Source organism: Suricata suricatta, chromosome 10 (genome assembly GCF_006229205.1).
Source record: "Suricata suricatta isolate VVHF042 chromosome 10, meerkat_22Aug2017_6uvM2_HiC, whole genome shotgun sequence".
NCBI lineage: Eukaryota > Metazoa > Chordata > Mammalia > Carnivora > Herpestidae > Suricata > Suricata suricatta.
The window spans coordinates 78,271,947-78,294,844 of record NC_043709.1 but is presented as its reverse complement, the minus strand read 5'-3'; the positions used below and the strand labels follow the sequence as shown (position 1 = coordinate 78,294,844).

Below are 22,898 nucleotides of genomic sequence, written 5' to 3'. Positions count from 1 at the left end.
GTGCAAGTCAGTTATTCTTGGGAGATGAATATATACAAAGGCAAGGAGCTGTGGGGCATGGATATGTGCTTATAAACTAGGGATGTAATAGATACGGGCCTGCATGAAGCTAAGAGACTATTGGACTATTGGTGGAATTATATAAATGAAAATGGATAGTTTCAGAAGGCCATGGTCATAGAGGACCATAAGCACTATGGTCAGAGAGTTTAGATTTTTTTTTCCCATTAAGCAGTTTTCTGTCACTCTTAAGTTCCTCTTTGAGAGTGACTTGAGTTATTTGAGAAAAGGCACTTGACTACCATATAATGGTTCGACTTGAAGAGAAAGATAGGAGCTCAAAACCTCTTCAAAACCTGTAGGAAATAACAGTTTGGATACAGGTGGTAGTTCTGACAATGGAAAGACAGAAAGGAGCACGGGCAGGTAAGAGAAAATGGAATCAGACAAGAACAATACAGGAAGAAGAAGTTATGAGGCTGCAACTTCCACACAGGGTAAGAAAATTGGAGAGACATGGCAGAGTATAACATTCTGTTACAAAGGTGATGAAATAAATAAAACCTGGTTTTCATATTAGTGCACAGCAGCTCTCAATCCTGTTCGTGGGTCTATTTCCTGCCAACAGTTACTCGTGGCTCCAGCTACTTGACTCTGCTGCTTGTCAAGAAAAGAACAGGCAGCCGCATGGGGTCTTCTGTATTTTATTCATTACAGCTTCTTTTATTTGTTGTTTTAATGTATTTAATTTACTAAATTATTACAGATGTTTTATATTACAATGCTAATAAGAAAAATATGAAAAGATGCCCAACTTCTTTTAAGTCTGGTAGAAGTGGAAACATTTTTCCTTTTGCCTGTTCAAGTTTCAGTTGATCCTTTTTGAAAATGCTGACTGAAAATGGATGGTCCATACTAATTTTAAGTAGAGTGAGAGAGGAACAAATTTTAAGCGACATTTTGAAGAAATCATTAGATATTCTTTGAGAAGGTTCGAGACGTTGAGAATTCGAAAACCTTAAAGATGATCACAAAATGCTTTACTATTCTTTTCTGGGATCTTCATTACTATTTGAGAACACTAAGTATACAGGAAATGCTTATAACATGCCAGTATTATTTGGTGTTAGTAGTTGTTGGAGTGTGTGAAAATCTCAGACACAACTTTTCTGGGTGGCTTTTGTGGGAAGTACACTTCATGTTGCACAAAGGGAAATAGTCTCCCCAAGAACTGTATTTATGTGTGATTCATATATGTGGATTAGAACACTTAGGGAAAAACTCAGCAAAGGAAAGCAACTTTCCCTCAGGGCGTCATGATTTACACGAATTAAATTTGTCACTGTTAAGACAGACAGAGCAGGCTCACTTAAGATCGCACGCTCCAAACCCTGGGCTGCATTAAAGCTCATGAGATAGCCACAGGTAACTACGTTAGATTTCTTTGAACTGGTCCTCTAATTGGAGCCCTGTCACTGCAGAAGGCAATTGAAATTTAATTAAGGGACAGGAAACTCCCAACTCTAACTTGTCCTGGAGCTGCTCTGTGGGTTGTCCTGCAGGACTTCAACAGCTGTTGAGTGAAGGTTTTGGCGCGATGCTAAAGGCTGCCCCGGTGAGGCACCTCCCTATCATGCTAGGGCTTGATGGCTTCCTTCTAGGTAGGCTCACTCTCCACCTACATAGACACTCTGTGTTACGCTGGTAGACTCCTGCTTGCTTTGATGCAGGGCACCTTCAAATCAGGGCCAAACTTAATCATGATAGAAGTACTTTAAATTTAATCCTGATAGGAGTAAGTACTTTAACAAAGAACTCGTTTTTTCTTTCCTCTATTCCATTTGTAAATTTCGTAGTTGTTTTTGATACTAAATACCGGCCCCCCAAATAATCAGGTCATCTGAACTTCATGGGGAAAGCTGAAATGCAATTACGTGAGAAAATACATGTAGAGAATATCTTTGCAAAAAGTGAGGAAAACTTAAGATGTTGTCAAAATATTCTTTTAACAAAAACAAACTTCTCGAGACACATATATACATTTCTGTAAGATTCATGCCAAGAGGATAGCAGAACCACACTTCTTCCTATTGCTCCTTGGAGTAGACCCAATGTACTTAGATATGAGCATGTCTTGCCATTCTAGTGGATTTCTTTCAACCCTAGGCATGAGGAGAATCTTTAACTAGCTGGTTGGCTTAGAGTATTTGGAACACAGCTGATTTTTAGTGACCCAATATACTAATCTGCAGAGCAATGTTGTATAAATATCATACCTACTATGCAATGCCTCCGGGAAATAATAAAAACGTCGTGTTAATCTTTTCATAATATGAAAAACTTAATTGCCAATGAATAATTCCTACTTTATCATATGATCTAATATGTATATAACTACTCGCAAATTGAACTGGGCTAAATTTTTGGAATGTCTTAAGTCCTGAAGGTTCACTTCAAAATGACAGAGTCATGCAGTGGTCAAAGCCTGGGTCTCAGACTGAATGATGTCAGAACTACCCTTCAGCGATAAAGCAGAGATTTTGAGTGATGCTCTTGTCGGCATGCTTTCATCGATACATGTGTTTATGGACATCAGATGGAGCAGAGGAGAAATGAGGTGTATTACCTCTAACGTATAATAAGCCATCAATGACAGCTGAAAGGCATATTGGGGGCCAGCACTGAGCTCCTTTAATTGCTCCATTCTTTGGGAAACATGGGGGCGGGGGCGGGTCGGGCGTTCAATGGGAATCGTTTTGACCAGGCTACAGCTTCACGCTGTGCTGACACGGGTGATTTGCACTACTGGTGGGTGTTCAACTTTTGGTATTGTTGTTAATTATATTTGCATATGGAGGAAATATGATTAGTAAATGACCCCAGTTCACCAGTTCTGACCTTCTCAACATTACTGACGCTTCTAAAAAACTGGAAGTTTTATTTCAAATGAAGAAAACAGTGGGATACTTCACTCTTCTTCCAAATATGTTGTTTTGAGTAAATACAGCTTAAGAATCTCTCTGACATATTGTTGCCATGTTACTGTGTGCTGTAAATGCAACAGACTGGTTAAAGACCAAGTCCTAACCGCAGCCATGTATTTCCTTTGTTTTATATATTTAGGTCAGACGCTAAACATAGCTTTAACATATTCTCTTTGTGGTTTAATTTCCTTTGTGATTATTTCTTTTATTTAATGGGAGTGTAAAAATGTCCCAAGGACTAAAAACAAATTGCAGCTCATTTTTAATGTAGGCACTAAGAGGTACTCTGTTAGTTTGCCTTTGGGTCAAGATTAAACTTTCAGGATCATTTCGGGTTAAAAATGCAACAGTGAGACATTTACATTTTCTTAACAAAACATAGGGGACTATATTCATGTGGCATTCTTTCATACCCCCTTGGGCCCAAGTCTTATAACAAACAAGGAATGAGAAAATGTGGGCTCCACAGTGACCCTCAGTGTATCTCTGGTCTGCGCCTCCCCAGAGGTTCCCGCGAGGCGCCTGCTTGCAGCACCAGCCCACAGCTCATAATGACTCCCCAGAGATGTGGAGGGATTCCTGGACACGTAAGAAGGAAGGCAAACTAAGTCATCAGGGCAGCACCCCAGGACCACCGTGAACTTCACAGCAGTGCAGAGAGTGATGTGTGTCCATCTCCTAAGTGTTAAAGCTGTAAAGAGGTTTTTCATTACTATCCAGTTTATTAATGCGTGTTTGCTTCTGCCACTTCATTCAGTTTATATCCTGATAGGGAACAGGTCCGTTTTAATGGTATGTGTAATTCTCATTTCTCAGTAAAGGTGTTGAAATATTTGCTTCTTAAACAAGACAGAAGTTTCCTTTCTTTCTTTCTTTCTTTCTTTCTTTTTTTCTTTCTTTCTTTCTCTCTCTTTCTTTTTCTTTCTTTCTCTCTCTCTCTCTTTCTTCCTTTGTCTTTCTTTCTTTCTTCCTACATTCACTTACCTGTGCATTTAGTAAGTAACAGAAATATATATTTTTTATCCTTTGGCCATTATGAACATAATGTATTCATCAAATCCTAAAAGGCATCCTTAATAGAATATCCTTTGATTTTACCCAGGACGTAATATATTTAACACCTGGATAAATTTAGAGTTCTTTTGAACTAAATGAAATCACAGAGAATCTAACAGCTACCAGACAGCTGTTAATAGTTTTAACAACTACTTGCAGTTACCCAGAGGGAAGAAAATGTGGTCCATTTCAGGTCCATATAAAAATTACAGTGAATTACATTGCGAAAAATAGTTTAACTTTAATAAAGGGGAGACCTGTTTAATAGGACTAGCATTTCAATTGTTAAGAAATTAAAAATTATCATTTTAATTTCCTTGAATTAAAAATAATCCCTGAGGAAATAAGTCCATGAAAAAAATTAGTAATGGCTTTCTTCCTATTCATATTCTCATTATGGTTGGAGAATATGTTTTGAAATGACATAGATATGTGTTTTTCTAAAAATATTTTTATTTGAATTAGAAGGTGCATTTTTTTTCTAAAATTGTACTGAGAGTCAATATTACATTAAATGAATGGCAAGATAAACATACAGACAATTTTAAACAGTCTCTGTCTTTTTCCAGAAAGATGCCAGATATTTCATGAAAGGAAGATATAATTATTAAATGAATATTAGTCTAAAAATATACCAAATTATTCAACAAAATCAGGCACTCACATAACTGATTTTTTATTTTAATATTAAAAAAACTTTCCTAAGTTCCTGTTTCTTCACCCAAGAAAGACATAATCCACTGTACCACTTACTTAATTTGTGAAGATGTATTTTATCATATTAACAAATAATTGGGTATAAACATGATTACAGAGATTTAATTCACAGTGTTAAAGACTAATCATGCTGATTTTAATAAAAATATTTCCCTAATAAAATCTTATTACTAACCTTTTTTTCACGAAACATATGTTTCCACCACTTCCAAAGACCTGGTAATCGTTCATGCAAATGAAAAAAAAAGTGTATGTTTTCCATAACACGCATAAGTTGTTCCACAAACATCTGGTAACGAAACTTTGAAAGCTGCTAGATTCTGAGTCAGGCCAGGTGTTCACTACAACGTCTCTAGAACTTAGCAATTGCCTGCAGGAATTTGTTGCAACTCGTACTGGCATTTTTATGGTTATGATGAGGCAAAGGGTGATGACATCATGTTCTAATGTTACGAAGGTGCTGTGAATTCGGTGTGAAAATTCCATCAATGAGTGATTGTTACTGAAATTGACTACATTGGTGGCCATCGCATTTTGCCAACTGCAACATCTGGGCACAAGTTAGTAGTGGCGCACCTTGTAAATAACTTAATTGAAATTAATTGCCAGAAGTTTGCAGCACCCTGGGTAGTTTATAAGTACCATTTCTTATTCTACTGCAGTGTTTTGCACTTGAGAATTTTGTATTCTCAGATTCTGTTTTAGCCGCTTGGGATGAAAGTGAAAAGTGTGGAAAATGTATGATGAAACAGCAGGACCACAAGGAAATAAACATTATATGTAAGGAAGAAAACATTGCTATCTGTCTACCTACTTCCACTGATAAAATATTTCTCTCACAAAAGTAACTTTAAAATTAATGTATAAAACAGTTTTTAAGAAGAGGGCAGTTGAATGATTAGACATAGGACCTATTTCTCCAGAAAGAAATATCTAGTATTTTGCCTCTGTTGTAAACATTAAATGCATATACTGTGCTGGTATTAACATGTGAATTGTGTATATTATATAACCACATATTTGAAGAGACGAAGAAATTGTTCTGTGGAAAAACTCAGAGACTGAATCGGAAATATGGGTTCTATTGTTGCCGCCCTTATTCTGAAGCATTTAGAATTTTCTAAGTTATTCATAGCTTCATGCATCATAAATTCAAGTAAAGGATGCTGTAGTCAACAAAAATGAATTTTTCAATAAATATTGATGTCAGTTCCTTTTCCTTCTTCACTCCTCTTACCTTTGCATTTCTGCTTTTTAAAAAACATTTTGCAAATGTAATGATGATTAAAGATATAAATGTTAATAGTTTAAAACTGACATGAAAAACCCAGTTAATAAACTAAAGTTTACATTTGCCTTGAAAGTAACACAGCTTATATATTACAATATAAACTTCCGTAATGCCCTAAATATTTCAGAAACTCTTCTAAAATCTGTTTTAAAAAATAACTATTTTGTTCTGTGTGCTCAATAAGAAGATCTACAAAATGAAAAATTTTTTAGAGTTTAATGCAGGAAGTACTTTTTCTAATTAGTGTGATTCTTATTATTTAAGGAAAGCTCTATAACTCATATATTTCCCACCCCTGCCAAGAAGTTTAAAGTAATTTTTTTTTTGATAAATCAGTAGTTACCCTGAGCCCATACTTTATGGAACAACCAAATTTCTTTTTATGTCATTTTCCCTTTTATATTTCTTCACTTTTGTGCTTTTGTACTTGCTTCAATAATCACTTATATCTGTGTTTTCTACGTATATTAAAGTAGATAGGGGTTAGATAATAAATACTCTAGAATATCTAGGACTACCAGTTGGTATTCTTTCACATAAAATATTTATAATTCAAAAAATCTATCCTTCTGAGAGCGGTGGGATGTTTCAAATTTGAATTTTTCTCCCGATAGCTCACTATAACAAAAATTATACTTTATATAAGAATATTTTTCTTTGTTTTTGATAACAGAGAACCTTATGTTCACCCATGAGCTTTTGGTATGAAAATGCAACCTAGCTACTTCAAAAAAGAAAAAAAAAGATTTGAATTCTTTTTTTTTAACAGAAAGAAAAAATTGTATCCCTATACTTATTCATAAAAGTAATCTTAGTGCTATGTCATAATGGACATATTGTTCAGGCAAGTGAGTTCAGTGCACTCTCCAAAAGTAAGAAAGGATTCCATTTAATCTTTGCTTTTGTTAGGAACAAGCGTGGGGAGTATGGGCAAAGAAGCAGCTTTAACTTATGGTTTTAATCTTAAATGTTTGAATCCCTGTAACTTTCCCTGAGGTTAATATTTTAATGGTATCAGATCAAATTAAATTGAGAATATGTGGAAGGAATGGCAGGCAATTAACAGAGCCATACAAAATCAATGACAGTTGCTTTTTAATCACATTTCCACTCAGATGTTTTTTCCTACAAATGAATATATTTTGTAATAAAAGTGTATAAATCATTGGAGCTATAGATAGGGCTATATGATCTTAGGATAAATCTTTATGAGTTAAGGAATAAAATAAGTCCTCATTCTTAAGGATCTTGCTATTAATAACAACAGCTACATTTATTAAAGCTATAAAAGAGCTTGAAGTAGAGAAATGAGTCAGGGATTTTGCTAATGAGTTGCAGAACTGACTATTCTAGAAGGTTGTTAGGAGGCAGTCCTGAGCGGTGCTAGAAATAATGAACAGAATGTGACTCAGATACTGAAAGAACAAGCAAGCTAAAAGAGATCTCTCAACGGAAATAAATGAATAGTTTTAATTCTTTGATAAAGCATTTTTCTTGCCATATTCCACCATTTCCCCCCTACATTTTGATAAGAGAATGATTTCAATTAAAACCAATTGCAATGGCCCTGAGAAGGTCATATAACATTTGGGGAGTACAATGATTAGTAGCATGGCAGCTGATTATGAAGTTCTATTCTTTCATTCCATTAACTTAGTAGCACCTATGATGCTTCAGACCCTCCACCAGGCTCTATAGATATGGAGGCCAATAAGGCTACTGCCTTATCTTGTACTTTGTGCTCATAATAACCATCCTAAACTATTGAAATGTGTTCAATTAGTTACATCTTATTTTAAAAGACAGGCATGGAGACAACAAAGCTGACCTATGGTGTTAGATGTCAAGATAATAGATGGGAGATGGGTAGAGAAATGAAGGGCACACAAAGAGGTCCTTGAGATTCTGGTAGTTGGTTTCTTGATCTGTGTGTTGGTTCTATGAGTGGTTCCATATTCATTTTGTGAATATTCATTGGATATACACTTATGATTTGTGCACTTTTCTTAAGTGGTGTATTAGTAAAAATTTACATAGAACTAAGGAGAAAAAAGAGAACTGTTTAAATACATATTTAAACGATATGGTTTCCTTTCTTTTTGTCAACCAAGCTTCCTCATCTTTTGGTTACTACTCAGTCTGCTACAGTATTCTCGTATAGTCCCCATGATGGGGCTCTCTATAGGATTGCTAATGACAAAATCACCATCTCTCATGGCCACTCTCCAATCTTTACCTCCTGTGATGGCTTGGGCCCTTTTGACTTTTTAACGGTTCTTTCTTTTCTCTAAATAAGATACTTAAACAAAAATTTTTTTCTCCTAATTTGGCTATTCTGGTTATTTTTCTAATTATTAAATTGCTCCCTCTTATCCCCTTAACTAGATTTTCTTCTAACCATTCCTTAAATATTGATGTTCTTCTGGGGTTTTTTTTTGTAAATTATTTTATATTTATTATTTTTGAGAGAGAGAGAGAGAGAGAGAGAGAGAGTGCAAGTGGGGGAGAGGCTGAGAAAGGGGAAGGCACAGAATCTGAAGCAGGCTCCTGGCTCTGAGCTGTCAGCACAGAGCCCAATGCAGGGCTAGAACTCACGACTGCAAGATCATGACCAAAGCCAAAGTCAGCGGCTTAACCAACTGAGCCACACAGGTGCCTCTTCTGTTTTTTTTTTTTTTAAGTTTTTCCTTGTTGTAACTTTTTGCAGGGCATTTGATCCAGAGATTTTATTTTTGCTTCTTTGTTTGTTTGGTTTTGTCTTAACTACAGTCTATTAATATTGCTCAAATCCTTATCTCCACCTCCAAAAACCTGATATCTAGTTGCATATTTCAGATTGTCTACTTGGCATTTCCACCTGCTTTCATATAAATATCCCAAACTAATTAAGTTCCAAACTGAAATTATTGTTTAAACTCCAGAAGTCCGATTTTCCTCCTTTATTTCCTGTCTCAATTAGGAGTTCATCTTTAAGCCAGTCATCCAAGGTAGATATTTCTGAATAATTTCCTATCCTGTCCTTTCTCTCTTTCAATTCCCACAAAAAACCCCACGATGTTTGTTATTAGTACCAATTAAATCTTTCTCAAATTGAACCTCTCTTCTCAATTCCATTGAAACAGGTATAGTTTGGACCCTCATCTTTTTCCCACAGAATATTTTTATATCCTCATATGTAAATCCACTGCCTGAGATGTGAACATCCTTCTCACCTGTTTTTCATACTGTTGCTGGAGTCATCACGTTGCTATTATGATGTATGCAGCCCAGTCCAAAGGGAACTTCCTGCTGGCACGGCACCAGGAGCACAGCTGGCTACCTCTTCTCTTAACATCTTCCTTTTGAGATCCAAGAACTTGGAACTTAAGGAAGGGTGCCATTCACCTGTCACAATATTCAAGAGATTTCCATTGGTTGTGGGGCAAGTGGAGCCACGTTTTAAAAAATGACATCTCATATGTATTTTAAATAAAATTCAGGAGAACGTGATCTCTATAACAGAAGAAAGATCTAAGAGCAAGTCTATAAATTGAGACAAATAGAGGTAATTAAAGGAAAAGGACAAAATTTCAAACCAGTTGAATTAAAAAAGAGAACTTTAAAAAAATTAAAAATGCAATGGGATTTCAAAAATCTTCCTATGAAGATTCCTTTAGCATTTAGGAAACAAATATGGAAACCAAAGCATAGGAAAGGAGGTGATAGATCTATATATCATCTATTATAAACAAGAGTGTAAGGACAATTCTTATACATGTCTTTGCATGTTATCTAATTGTTCCTTAGAACAAATTTCTAATTGTAGACATACTGGGTCATAAGCTATGAATTTAGAAAAGTTCTAGACATTGTTACCAAATTAGCCTATGAAATAGCTAAATTTATTATTTTACCAATAGTGACTACAAAAACAAATTGCCTCATATCCAAGCTCATACAACTATTACAAATCTTTTTTTTTTAATCTTTGCTATGCTATTTTAAATCCCATTAATGATTACCCTTAATCTTAGAAAGTATGTTGTATTAGACATCTCTTTTTTCAATGTTTATTTATTTTTGAGAGAGACAGACAGACAGAGCATGAGCAGGGGTCTGGCAGAGAGAGAGGGAGACACAGAGTCCAAAGCAAGCTCCAGGCTCCCTGCTGTCAGCTGTCAGCACAGAGCCTGACACAGGGCTCGAACGCACACTCATGAACCATGAGATCATGACCTGAGCTGAAGTCAGACGCTTAACCAACTGAGCCACCTAGACGCCCCTTTATTAGACATCACTTAAGAATGTTTTGACATTTGCACTAAGTTTGCATCAATAATTCCAACAAATATTTAAATTTAACTCAGTATTGAACTGCCACTGATGCAGTTTTTTTTAATTACAATTTCTTCTCCCTTTTATTGTTTATTTTAATGCATTTCCTACTGGACAGGGACATATCTCTAAAAAATATTTTCATTAAGAATATTAAAATGGTATATACTTTCTGAGCCCTTGCATTTTTGAGAATGTCTTTCTATTGATTTCATATGTATCAGAAAATGTATCTGAGTTTCGAACTTTTGGGTAATACAAGGTTCTCTCAAAAGTGGGATACATTGTTTTCTTCTTCAGTGTTATAGTCAAGCCCAGGTAATCTGTGTTAATGGGCTCTCTTTGAAATCTAAAATATGTATCCAAATAAGTCTAGGTATTAGAATCTTTTAATTAATTTAGCCTGATTCAGTTATTGAACTATTTTCATTACAAATGTACATGTTTCTTCAGCTTTGGAAAGTTTGTTATTTTCTATTATAATATTGGTAAAATTGAGAACAGCACAGATCAGTAATTACTTCATGGTAGGGGTGGGGGAAATGGGTAATAAAGGTTTTAGGCCCAGAAGTTTTTGTGAGTTATTTCTAATTATCAAACAATAGGTAATTCCCATGTGATAAATTTTAATTCTTTCAGAATACAGGAAAAGATAGAAACCTTCTCAGTTCGTTTTATAGTGCAAATAGAACCTTGGTAGCAAAATAAAAAAGATAATATGATATTACTGCAGAAATCTTTCATAAATATGATACAAAAAACCCCAACTAAATAGAGTCATTTTAAAGTTGACAGCATATTTCAAAATACACCAAAATGAGGTGGGGATTTTTTTCCAAATGTGGCTTAATACTAGGAAACCTATTAATAAAATTTATCACATTAAAAGAAATTATATGTTCACTGCAGTAATGCTGGTCTTCTTAAATTGGACTAGATAGGTGTTCATTTGACATTACTTTTCTACCCTTTTAGTACAGAGGAGAAACCACAGATGATCAGAATTTGCCAATGAGCCCTGACATGAGATTTATCGGGCATGAGAAGCAAAGGCCATTATTCTCTGGAGGCTGTTGCGAACTGACAAAGGAGTACGTACACCTGAGATTTGCACTGGCTTTCTCAAGAGTTCTTGAGAGCCACCTCTTGTGATGTTACAAACTGACATCTGTACTTTTGAACTCCCTGACCTTTGTTTCTCCTGTTCTTCTAAGAGTTGCGTAAACCTCTAATTCCTATATTGAACTCTTGGCACCTGGATAACATGGAGTGCCTCTGTGTCCCTGGCTGATCCCTGGTTGATAGAATACACAAATGATATTTGATAAAATTCAAAATCCAATGCTTAATCAAACTTCTATAATATATATTATATATAATAGATCAAATGTAACAATATGTAAGGAGGACATAAATAAATTAATAAAACATTTCTTAGATAAATCTTGAATAAGTGGAAACATCATTCTTGGATGTTGAAGATTCAATATTATGAAGATATCAAGTGCCTTCAAATTAATTCATACATAATATGATTTAAATGAAAATTCTCATCAGAATTTTTTAAATTTGTTAAAAATTTCATAAAGCTTTCTTGAGAAAATAATGAGCAAGACTAATTAATTTATTTATGAGAAAAGAACAATGCATGGATAATAGGCCCAAAGAACATTAAACCAAATTATAAAATGATAATAATTAAAAATGTAATATAGTGCTATGTTACCATAGACATAGATCAATAGAAATAGAATAAAAAACACATAAATAAAACCTAGTATATATAGGAATTTAATAATAACAAAGCTGTATTTAATTTTTTGTTGTTGTTGTCTCCTCCAACAGATTAGTAAATTCTACTGGTTGTGTTTCAAATTTTTAATTGACAAAGAACTCCAATCCTTAGTATTGCGTCAACTGCTTAGAATTTGACATTTGGATGCCTATAATACATTGCTTACGGTTCCTTTCATGCAAATAAATGGATTTTTTTGAAATGGTTCATGTTCTTAGCCTTAAAGATATATTTGAAATTGGGCACCTAGGTGGCTCAATCAGTTAAGTGTCTGACTTTGGCTCAGGTCATGATCTCATGGTCTGTAGGTTCGAGCCCCGCATTGGGCTCTGTGTTGACAGCTCAGAGCCTGGAGCCTGTTTCAGATTCCGTGTCTCCCTCTCTTTCTGCCCCTCCCCCACTCATGCTCTGTTTCTCTCTGTCTCAATAATAAATAAAAATAAAAAAATAAAAAGGATATATTTGAAATTGAAAGACTTAATATCGTTAAAATGTCCATACTACCCAAAGTGACCGACTGACCCAACACAATCAAAATCCTATCAAAATCCCAACAATTTATTTTGAAGAATTACAAAAAAATCCTAAAATTCATATGGAATCTCAAGGGACCCTGAATAACCAAAACAATCTTTAAAAGGAAGAACAAAGTCGGATGTGTCATTACCTCCTGATTTCAAAACTTACTACAAAGTCATGGTATTTAAAAGAGTGTAGTACTGGCATAACAAGCAGATATATAGACAAACAGAATAGAATACAGAGTTCAAAACTAAACTTTTCCACATATGGCCAAATGATTTTTCACAAAGATACCAAGAACAATCAGTGGGCAAATGACAGTCTTTTCAACAAATGGTGTTGGGATAACTGGCAAGACACATATGAAAAGAATGAAGTTGGACCTTACATCATATACAAAAATGGATCAAAATGGATCAAAAACCTACATGTGAGGAGTTAAAACTATAAAGCCCTTAGAAGAAAACATAGGAGAAAGTCTTTATGACATTGGATATGTCAATGATTTCATGTCTATGACACTAAAACACATGTAACAACAACAAAAAATAGATAAATTGGACTACATAAAATAGTGTGCATACTACATAATACTACTCTGCATTAAAGGACATGATCAATGGAGTGAAAAGGGAATGGGAGAAAATATTTGCAGATCATATATCTTACATATTTAGAATGTATAAAGGACAACAGCCCAACAACAACAACAACAACAAAAACCCTACAAAGAACCCAGTATAACAATGGGCAAAAGACTTGAATAGATATTTCTCCAAAGAAGCTATACAAATAGCTAACAATCATATGAAGAGATGCTCAACATCAAACATTAGGGAAATACAAATCAAATCCACACGAGATACTATCTCAGACTAGTTAGGGTGGCTACTATCAAAACATCCCAACAAGTGTTTGCAAAGATGTGGAGAAACTGGAACCCTTTTGCTAAGTGACAATGCAAAGTGGTGAAGTAACTATGGAAAATAGTATGGTGCTTCCTCAAAAAACTAAAAATAGTATTATCATATGATCCAGCAATTCTACTTCTGGATCTATACCCAAAAGAATGGAAAGCATCTTTATGAAGAGATATTTGTGTACCCACGTTCATAGCACCATTACTCACAACAGCCAGATGGTGGACACAGCCCAAGTGTCAGGGACAGAGAAACTGATAAACAAAATGTGATATATACATGCAGTAGACTAGAATTCAGCCTTAAAAAGGAGAGGAAATTTTGACACATGCTAAGGCATAGATAAACCTTGAGGACATGACGTTAAGTGAAATAAGGCAGTTATAGAGAAACCAATACTTGATTCAACTTCTATGAGTTACCTTGAGTGCTCAAATTCATCCAGACAGAAAATGGTAATTTCTAGGTTCTGGAGGGAGGAAGAAATGGAGATTTGTTGTGTAATTGGTACAAAGGTTCAGTTTTGCAATATGAAAAGAGTTCTAGAGATAAATGATAATGGTTGCATAACAATGTGAATGTATGCAATACCACTAAACTGTACACTTAAAATGGTTAAGATAATAAATTTTATGTGTATGTCATCATAATTAGTTAGGTACATATGCAACTAAAGATATATTGGACAGATAGCTATAAAAGGGAAGACCAGAGAGGTTTGATTCTTTTACGCTTTCTGATCCTTGGATAATAACTATAATCTCATTTTCTGGTACCTCCCTTTTTTCCTTTCAGCAGAATACTAGCCAATGTTGCGACCTTTCCCACTAGTCCCATTTGGGACTAGCTGAATTTTCCACTCTCTCCTTGTTTTCTAACAAGTCAGTGTGCTCAGTGTGCTTCTTAAACTAGACATCATCCTTCGCCTCCTGTGGTTTACATTCCAGGTGGGCATGTATAAACAACAAAAGGAACAATCATAACAAAATATGATGGTGTCAATTTCTAAAATGTTCATCTGAAGTCCTAATGGCATTGAATGCAGTAGGGCTTCCCATAGTAACTTAGCACATGTAGGTGACTAAGCAAAGTGGTGTTAAGAATAGCATAATGCTGGGGCACCTGGGTGGCTCAGTCTAACCTGAGCGTCTGACTTCGGCACAGGTCATGATCTCATGGTTCATAGATTCAAGCCCTGAATCGGGCTCTGTGCTGACAGCTAGCTCAGAGCCTGGGGCCTGTCTTCAGATTCTGTGTCTCCCTCTTTCTCTGACCCTCTCCTGCTCATGCTGTCTCTCTCTCTCTCTCAAAAATAAATAAAACGTAAAAAAATATATATAAAAAAAGAATAGCATGATGCCTTGTAGTTCTAATTGGACAAGACATACACTAAGAATACCATATACAATATTCCAACAAGATAAAAAGGCTTATTTTTGTTTTAAATTATATACGCATGAGCTCAGGATTGAGAGAACATAATGAACATATAAAAGACTCCTTTGTGGTGGACACAGAAAAAAATTTAAAGCTGCAGGGTCCAAGTATGGATAAGAGCTATTTGATTAGCAGGGGATTCAGGGTCAAGAGTGAAAGATAGGAATATAGAGCTCAAATGTGGAAAATTTACTACCAAAATTTTTTTTGGTGTCTAAGAAACAAGTCCATGCCACTTATGTCATTTATTTAAATTTGACAGAAAAAACTAACAGACGAAATCAAGGCAACTGCAAAACTTCCTATATGATTGAAAAATCTGCAACAAAAGCAGATGCTTCAACTGGAAAAGTTTCTTTCACAGCTTGGTTTCTGGATTTTGTAACTGTCAGCTGAGTTGGGCAAAGACATTACAATGTATTTGGGCAAATGGGACTCCACCATAGGCATTTTCAGTTAATACATTAAGAAAACATTTAAAAATATTAAAGGAAGTCATATTTCTCTTTGTTTCCTTAACAGGTTGTTATTGATTCCTTTAAGTGTCGTATCATAGTGTTTTATTAGAAAGAAAAAAAATGCACAGAATATGATTGCATCAGCAAAAAGTTGCAATTCTCTCCTTTTTATTAAGCACAAATTCACAAATTTGGTAACTTTATGGTATTCTTTAATTTTTAGCAAGAATTAAGTGTAACAAACCTTAGTTTCCTCAGTGGTGAGAGAACACCTTGAAGTTCACCTCATTTAACATAATGATGTAATTTAAGTTTGTTAACACTGAGTGCTTAATACGTTCCTCTTAAAATTTCACATTTAAAATTTTCAAAACATTTGTTGTTTGAGTAGACTTTTGGGGAGGTTTCAAGAGTAGTGAGTCCTCCAATTTTATCTGAATCAGTTTAAAAGAACAAGGAAAAGTGAGTATTTAGCTTCATAAAGATTTTAACTCGTATATTCTATTTAAGATTTTTGGTAAATATATCGATTTATTTCCCAAGCTGGCTTCTGCTGTGTCCTATATTTCAATAAATGAAATTGTCATTCTTCCAGACAGCTCAAAACCCCAAACTCTGTTTTGACTTCTTTTTCTCTTTACCCCACCCACATCTACTTAGGTTTTACTCATACCATTTTTACCTTTACAGAATGTCTTACTTGCCTTATTTTCAAACTATATAGGATTATTGAAATAGCTTTCTAACTCAACTCTCTACCTTTGGATTTTTTTTTAATTTTTAAAAAATGTTTTACTTATTTTTGAGAGAGAGAGAGAGACAGAGCATGAGTGGGGAGGGGCAGAGAGAGAGGGAGACACAGAATCAGAAACAGGCTCCAGGCCCTGAGCTGTCAGCACAGAGCCCAACACGGGGCTCGAACCCACGAACGTGCGATCATGACCTGAGCCGAAGCCAGACATTTCATTTAACCGACTGAGCCACCCAGGCGCCCCTGGATTCTTAATTATCTAATCCATCCGCACAATACTGAAGATCAATTTTCTTAGTATACAGGGCAAATGCTAATGTTCTCTTACAAATTCCCATTATCAGCTCAGTTTGGGGAGCATCTCATCCTGGTGTTCAATACTTTCATGGACCTGTTCATAATATAGTCCTTAGCATTATTTCTACCACTACCTTTCACATTCTCTTGGGCTCATCAGTCCTTTAACCTGCCATCCATAAATGTTTTCTTTATCTAGGATGTACTTTTATCACTTTCAATATGTCTAAGAATTCTGCCTCAGCGCAACACTCAGTTCAGATTTCGAACACTTCAGAAAGCCTTCATGTTCCCATCCTCTGAATTTTCATAGTACTTTATATGTATCTCTCACTTTGTGTAATGCTGATCACGTATTTAATTTTTCATTTGCACTTTAGTCTCTTGAGAGATTTCAAGCTCCTTTTGAGCAGGCTTTATAGGTGCTTCATCTTGTTATATTCCACACTCCAATTGTTCAATAAAGTGTTCAGAGAATTATTCACTCTGTGTATAAGATTGAAAACTCGTGAGCATTCGGACATGAGACATGTGAAAGGACATTTATTCACCTTTGAAGAATATTATGCATTTGTAAGTCTAAAGAGGAGAACTGAGCTTAGTAATCCCAAGACTATTGTCATAAATTTCAAACTGTAATGGGATTTACTAAAAGCTAATTACCTTGTGTCTCATGTAGTGATTGATTAATTTCTCAATGTAAAGAATTCTATGCAGGGGGAATATACACAACATATCTAACAAAACAATTCCCATAATCTATTATCTTGCCTGATCTCTGGTTCTGATGATTTGACATGGTCTGTTCCAGAGGAGACATCCAGTGCAGGAAGCTGTAGGGCCGATTACTGCACAGCGCCCTCTGGTGAGCCGCAAGGGTACTCTGGAGGGGAAACCTCAGGGTTGAAAGTATAACTCACTCTCCGTGTCCAGGATGCCAGCTGGTGCCAAAGAATGATGTCACATTTCGCAATGTGATCACTTCTCTCAATTGTGCTCTCCTAAGTCTACCAGTTCTTTCCATGTAGGTCATCAAACGGCCATCAGCTGGTAAAACTTTCCTCTTTGCTTAGCCAAAAATGGATCCAGAATACTTGTAATGAGTCTTACTAAACCAAGAATTTAAAAAAAAATTACTATTACTTCCACCACATTTCTCTGCATCTTCAAATATCCTCTCGCATTGCATGAAAACCATGGGGAAAAAACTTTCTCCTCGGTTTGTAAGGGAAATGGATTTTTAGTACTTGCCATGCTAAACTCTTGTATATTCTCATTAACAAATCCTATTTTATCCATAAAAATATAGAGCTTTCTCATTCTTAAAGAGATGGTCAGAAACCAAATAACCAACTTAACAGCATTAGAAGTACTATTTGACTTGGAAGAACAGCAAGTGTATCTGGCTTTTGACCGTATTAGTACTGCCGTACTGCTGGGTGATATTATTCATTTATTCAGTACCACCTGACCAAATACTACCCATGACTAAAGGGATAATTAAAAGTCTAAGAACAAACATGGAACTGCTCAAAACTCATATTCTAGGAAGGATACGAATAACCCAGTGACCAACGAGGTGTTTCATTGGTTTCTTCAATCAACTGTATTTGCTGTTTGTAGGCAATGACGTTTGTTATTTTCTCATCCTATTCTGAACTTTGGGAAGCTACATTTGGTATGAATGATGCCAGTAATGAGTAATCTTAAAATAAGTGGGAATTGCCTTTCTGAAGAAGAAATAAACAGACTCGCAGAAATATGGAATAAGCGCCATCTTGTTGTTTGATGGCATGCTAATCTTGTTTAAGAAAGAAAAGTCCCCTTTAATAAAAATTTTGACTCTTCAAGCTCCAAGAAACTGACCTTGCTTAGAAGTCCATTCTAACCTTCTAAAATGAAAGCTTAATTCTTCCTTATGTTCTTTATTATGTAGTTGAAAGTTTAAATTACATTAGAACTAAAAATCCTTTCTTGACTCTCAATCTTTTAATTTTCTGAGGCTGTTTACATGCAAATTAAGCAAACTAGTTTTTACTTTTTGTTAATTTATTTTACTTTCAAGTAAAAAAAAACATTCTGTGGGAGGTTTTATACTGGTTTCTGCTGAATTGTTGCTTAAATGTGGGTGAAGGGATTCCTGAATTCAGAGAGAAGTTTAAATAAAATAGCATGTAAGCTCCTTTAACCTCCAAAATTCTATGTTTCCAATGATATCATACACTGGTGAATAATTATTTTAAAATTTTAAGTGTTAACCATATATGTTAAGATGTATTTAAGCCCAGTCTTTGTACTGTTGTATGTTATGTAACTGAAAAGGTACCATGAGGAGAAATGGTATAAACAAAATTGGTTGTTCACCACAGAGATAATGTTACTCAAGCTTTGGTTAAATAACTACCAACTCTGTCTAGTAACCATTTAATCAAACAGGATATATCCTATATTTTGCATTGTAGTAAACCCTTCTAGAATAAAGTAAATATTCATAAATCAAATAGGGGAACTGGTAGCATTATGTGTGAATCAGCACAATATTTTAACCTATCATATAAAGTTTTCCCTTTGCTTTTTCATACAACTAATTTTTTTTTAATGGATACCAACCAAAGAGTGAAAGACAACCATCAGGGTCATAGAATTTAAAAGGCTTATTTAAAAATCACTCTATTAGTGTATTTATGATGTTGACATCTTTTCCTTCTATAGGGCTTTTCAACTAAACAATTAATAAATTTTTTTTTAGAGCAGTTTTAGGATCATGGCCAAATTGAATCCTAACACATCAAAAGGGGCCCCCAGTTAGAATGGAAGCCTATGTAAGGCAGTTTAAAAAATGGGGTTCTAAGGATTAGCTTACAGTGGGTTCACTGGCTGCAACAGAAACAGCATGGCCTGGGAAGCCTAAAATATTAACTATCTGGCCCTTTTCAAAAAATGTTGTTAATGGATGCATGGGTGGTGAGCCCATCATATCTCCATTTTGACTCACTTGTCTGGCTCCTGCAAAACTGGATGGCATCTGGAAGTTGACCATAGACTAACTCAAGCTCAATCAAGTAGTATCTCTGATCACAGCTACTGATGATACCAGAGGTGGTTTCCTTTGTTAGAGTTACTCCACTTTATTAGAGTGAATTAATACAGCCTTAGTTACATAGTATATAGCCAATGATTTGTGAGTACATTCTGTTCCATCTCATTCAGATTACAGCGTTAGAAACCATCCAGTGTGCATTCAGATGGGAAGAGTAAATACATGTTAACAAAGCAGTAGTAGTAAGGAAGAGGAGAAAAGAAGATCAAGAGATTTCTTCTTTTTTTACATTTGTTTTGATGTTCATTTATTTTTGACAGTGTGAGTGGGAGAGGGACAGAAGGAGAGGGAGACACAGAATCCGAAGCAAGCTCCAGGCTCTGGGCTGTCAGCACAGAGCCTGATGCGGAGCTTGAACCCACAAACTGAGATCACGACCTGAGCTAAAGTCAGAGGCTTAACTGACTGAGCCACTCAGGTGCCCCAAAGGGTTTTTTACAGTACTGGATGTGAGAGGGGTTGATGGTTGTTCTTCAGAATACATTATTCCTTTCCTCTATTGTGATAGAATCTCTGAGTTTTAGCAGGACACAAAATATGCTCAGCTGAAAAAAACATTTTCCAGCTTCCCTTGTAGCTAAGCATGGTTATATGGCAAAGTTCTAGCCAATGGGATATGAATGGAAGTGAAATGTGTGCCTTCTGTGCCCTCCACTTAAAAAGAAGAGGCATTACCTTCACGTCCTCTCCTTTCCCTTTTTCTGCCAGTTAGTGTGTAGACATGATAGCAGGAGCAGGGGCACGTTAATCAAACCCTGACGAAGAAAGCCATGTATTAAAAATGGGAGAGCAGCAAGGTGTGAGGAGGGGGTGTTGGCTCTCCAGGGAGTCACCATACCAGCCCTGGATTGCTATGCTTATGTTTGCATGTGAAATAGAAATCAAGACTTCTCTTATTTAAGTCGTTACTATTTTCCAGCCTTTGTTGAAATTGCTGAAACTAGTGTCCTAACTAATGCAGACTGTACAAAAAGCAATTAAGTGAGCTTGAATACAAAAGTTTTGTGGATGATGGATAATGAGTTTGTGGGACATGCAATTTGCCTACGGGACATCTAGGTGCATATCTCCTATTTTCTGAGTTCAAGAAATAATTGTGACTGGAGAATTAAAAAAAAAAAAAACTTCCATGGGATCAAAGGTGGATAACATGCATGAGTTCTGTGGACATGTAGAATGTATTAATATAGGCTGAGTGAGAAGACTTTATACAGAAGACACCAGTGTATTCCAGAGTCATTTGCATTAAGGAGATAAAGTTGATGGAAAGTAGAAAAAATTAACCATGGAGAATAGCTAAATCTGAGAAGAGAACAAAGGATGAAAACTTGCAGAACAGCTACTTGAGGTGGGAGATAAAGGACCCTATGTATTTGAATGAAGACCACAAGAATGGTCTCAAAGGCAGAGAATCCACAGAGAAAAATTTTGTTGAAGTTGATGGGGAAGTGAATTTCTATAGACAGTGACTGGTAGTCTCAAATGCGTGTATATTTTAGTGAATTCATATAGTTAGAAGCTATCTATCTTATACTACATGTAGTGAATGTAAAGCATATGCATGTCACTACAGATTGTTAACAATAAATCTTCAAGCTATTATAAACTTGGGGGACATGTTGCCTGTTGAATAATCACATAGCCATCAAGGATTCTTAGTATTTTCCTGAAAAACAGAGCATACCATTGTTCATACTCTTTGTTACAGACTCATATCATCCATAGTTTACTCAGGAGTCTGTCTATCAAGTATTTTCACAAGAATCTAGATTTTGGGTATCTCATAAATCTAATTTGATTAAAAGGAACTTCAGTGAGGCAAAAGCTAATTTTATTGTTACTTAATCTTTAGGCGTTATTATTTAAAGGCATTGTTAACATTTGTTACATTGTAATTTTTGGTATTATGTTGGGTTTAAGACACATCTTAAGCAAAGATTCTGATAAATGTGTTAAAATAATACAAAAACTTAATATAAGTAATAGGCAAAACAATACCTTGGCTGTTGGTGAATTCACCGTTTTCCCTAGAAAGCAGTGGGTCTGTGGCTTATTGCCAAACATAGGTTTTCACACTGCAGGTTTGGTACACCCTGTGCCTTAATATCCTTATAACTTTATATCCTTTTAACTATGCTTTTAAACTTAGAAAACTATTATCAAAGGAAAAATTGACTAGTCTTTCATTTATTTATAATTTAAATTGTTGCCAGGTACTCTTGCATTAACAATGCAAGAAATGCGTGGTCAGAGTTGATCTCCAACAGGGACAACTTTCACATGTTGGGATGATTTTGGGGTAAAAGTGTGGTATAAGGACACGGGATTCTCTTTATCATTAGAATACATAATATCCAAGATTTAAAGAAAGAAATAAATGGAAGGGCCTTCCACTGTTCATGTGCAACACTTGGCTTTTCCTAGTCAACTTAAAAGAGTGATCAGTTCTGAGGAGAACGCTGAGTGGGGTTCAACCATGTTCTTTCAAACTCCATTTTTCAAACTTCAGAGTTTTCTTATGATGTGTTAATTTTGTGGTGCACCAAAACTTCTGAAAAAGTTTCATTTAAATTCAATTTATCTTTATTGTAGCAGCTCTCACATGGCTTTCTGCCCAGAGTATTGCTTGCTCCATCTGCAAAAGTGGTAGAGTGACTTCTAAAGAAGTAATATGATGGTTTAATATAGATGCAAAACCTAGCTCAGTTTTTGATTTTTCAGTATCGTCATGAAAAGTCGTGTGTAGCAGCCAGAGATGTGACATTTAAGCACTGGGAATTATGTGAATAATTTAGGTATTAGAATTATTCCAAAATATAAAAAATATTCCAGCATTGATTTTTTAGTGTTTTTAGAAAGTTTCCTTCCACTGATGCTTTCTTTTTAAAAATATAATGAAGAGTAAAGAAAGTAAAGTGAATGTGCCTCATTCACGTGCTTCATCTCTGGGTTATTATTTGGAGATCATAGTTAAAGGCAACTGATCAAGCAAATTAGTTTTTATTAATGTATTGTAATGATTACATGGATGAGATGATGGCTTCTTTTGTGTATTAAGCTCTGAGATAATAATAGAAGCAGTACATATTTTTATTGACATATAGTTGGCATACAATTTTATCTTAGTTTCAGGTGTACAACATAGTGATTTAACATTTATGTACATTAGAAAATAATCAGAACAAGTCTAGTTACTGTTACCATACAAAGTTATTACGTTATTATTGATTATATTCCCTATACTGTACTTTAAATC

General features: G+C 35.2%; 1 long non-coding RNA gene across 5 annotated transcripts in view; it reads right to left on the bottom strand.

Moving 5' to 3' along the window:
* Positions 1–22,898, bottom strand: part of LOC115305584 — a 45,485-nt gene that overhangs the window by 16,856 nt on the left and 5,731 nt on the right. Inside the window, exons 2-5 of one of the 5 annotated variants that reach the window (XR_003914863.1) lie at positions 14,022–14,068; positions 9,261–9,432; positions 4,933–4,973; positions 955–1,017 (exon numbers count right to left, since the gene is read on the bottom strand). This is a non-coding gene — a long non-coding RNA (uncharacterized LOC115305584). Of the gene's footprint in view, positions 1–954; positions 1,018–3,932; positions 3,969–4,932; positions 4,974–9,260; positions 9,433–14,021; positions 14,069–15,738; positions 15,916–22,898 lie in introns of those variants that run through there. The other 4 variants (XR_003914864.1, XR_003914865.1, XR_003914862.1 and 1 more) reach the window with 4 other exon arrangements.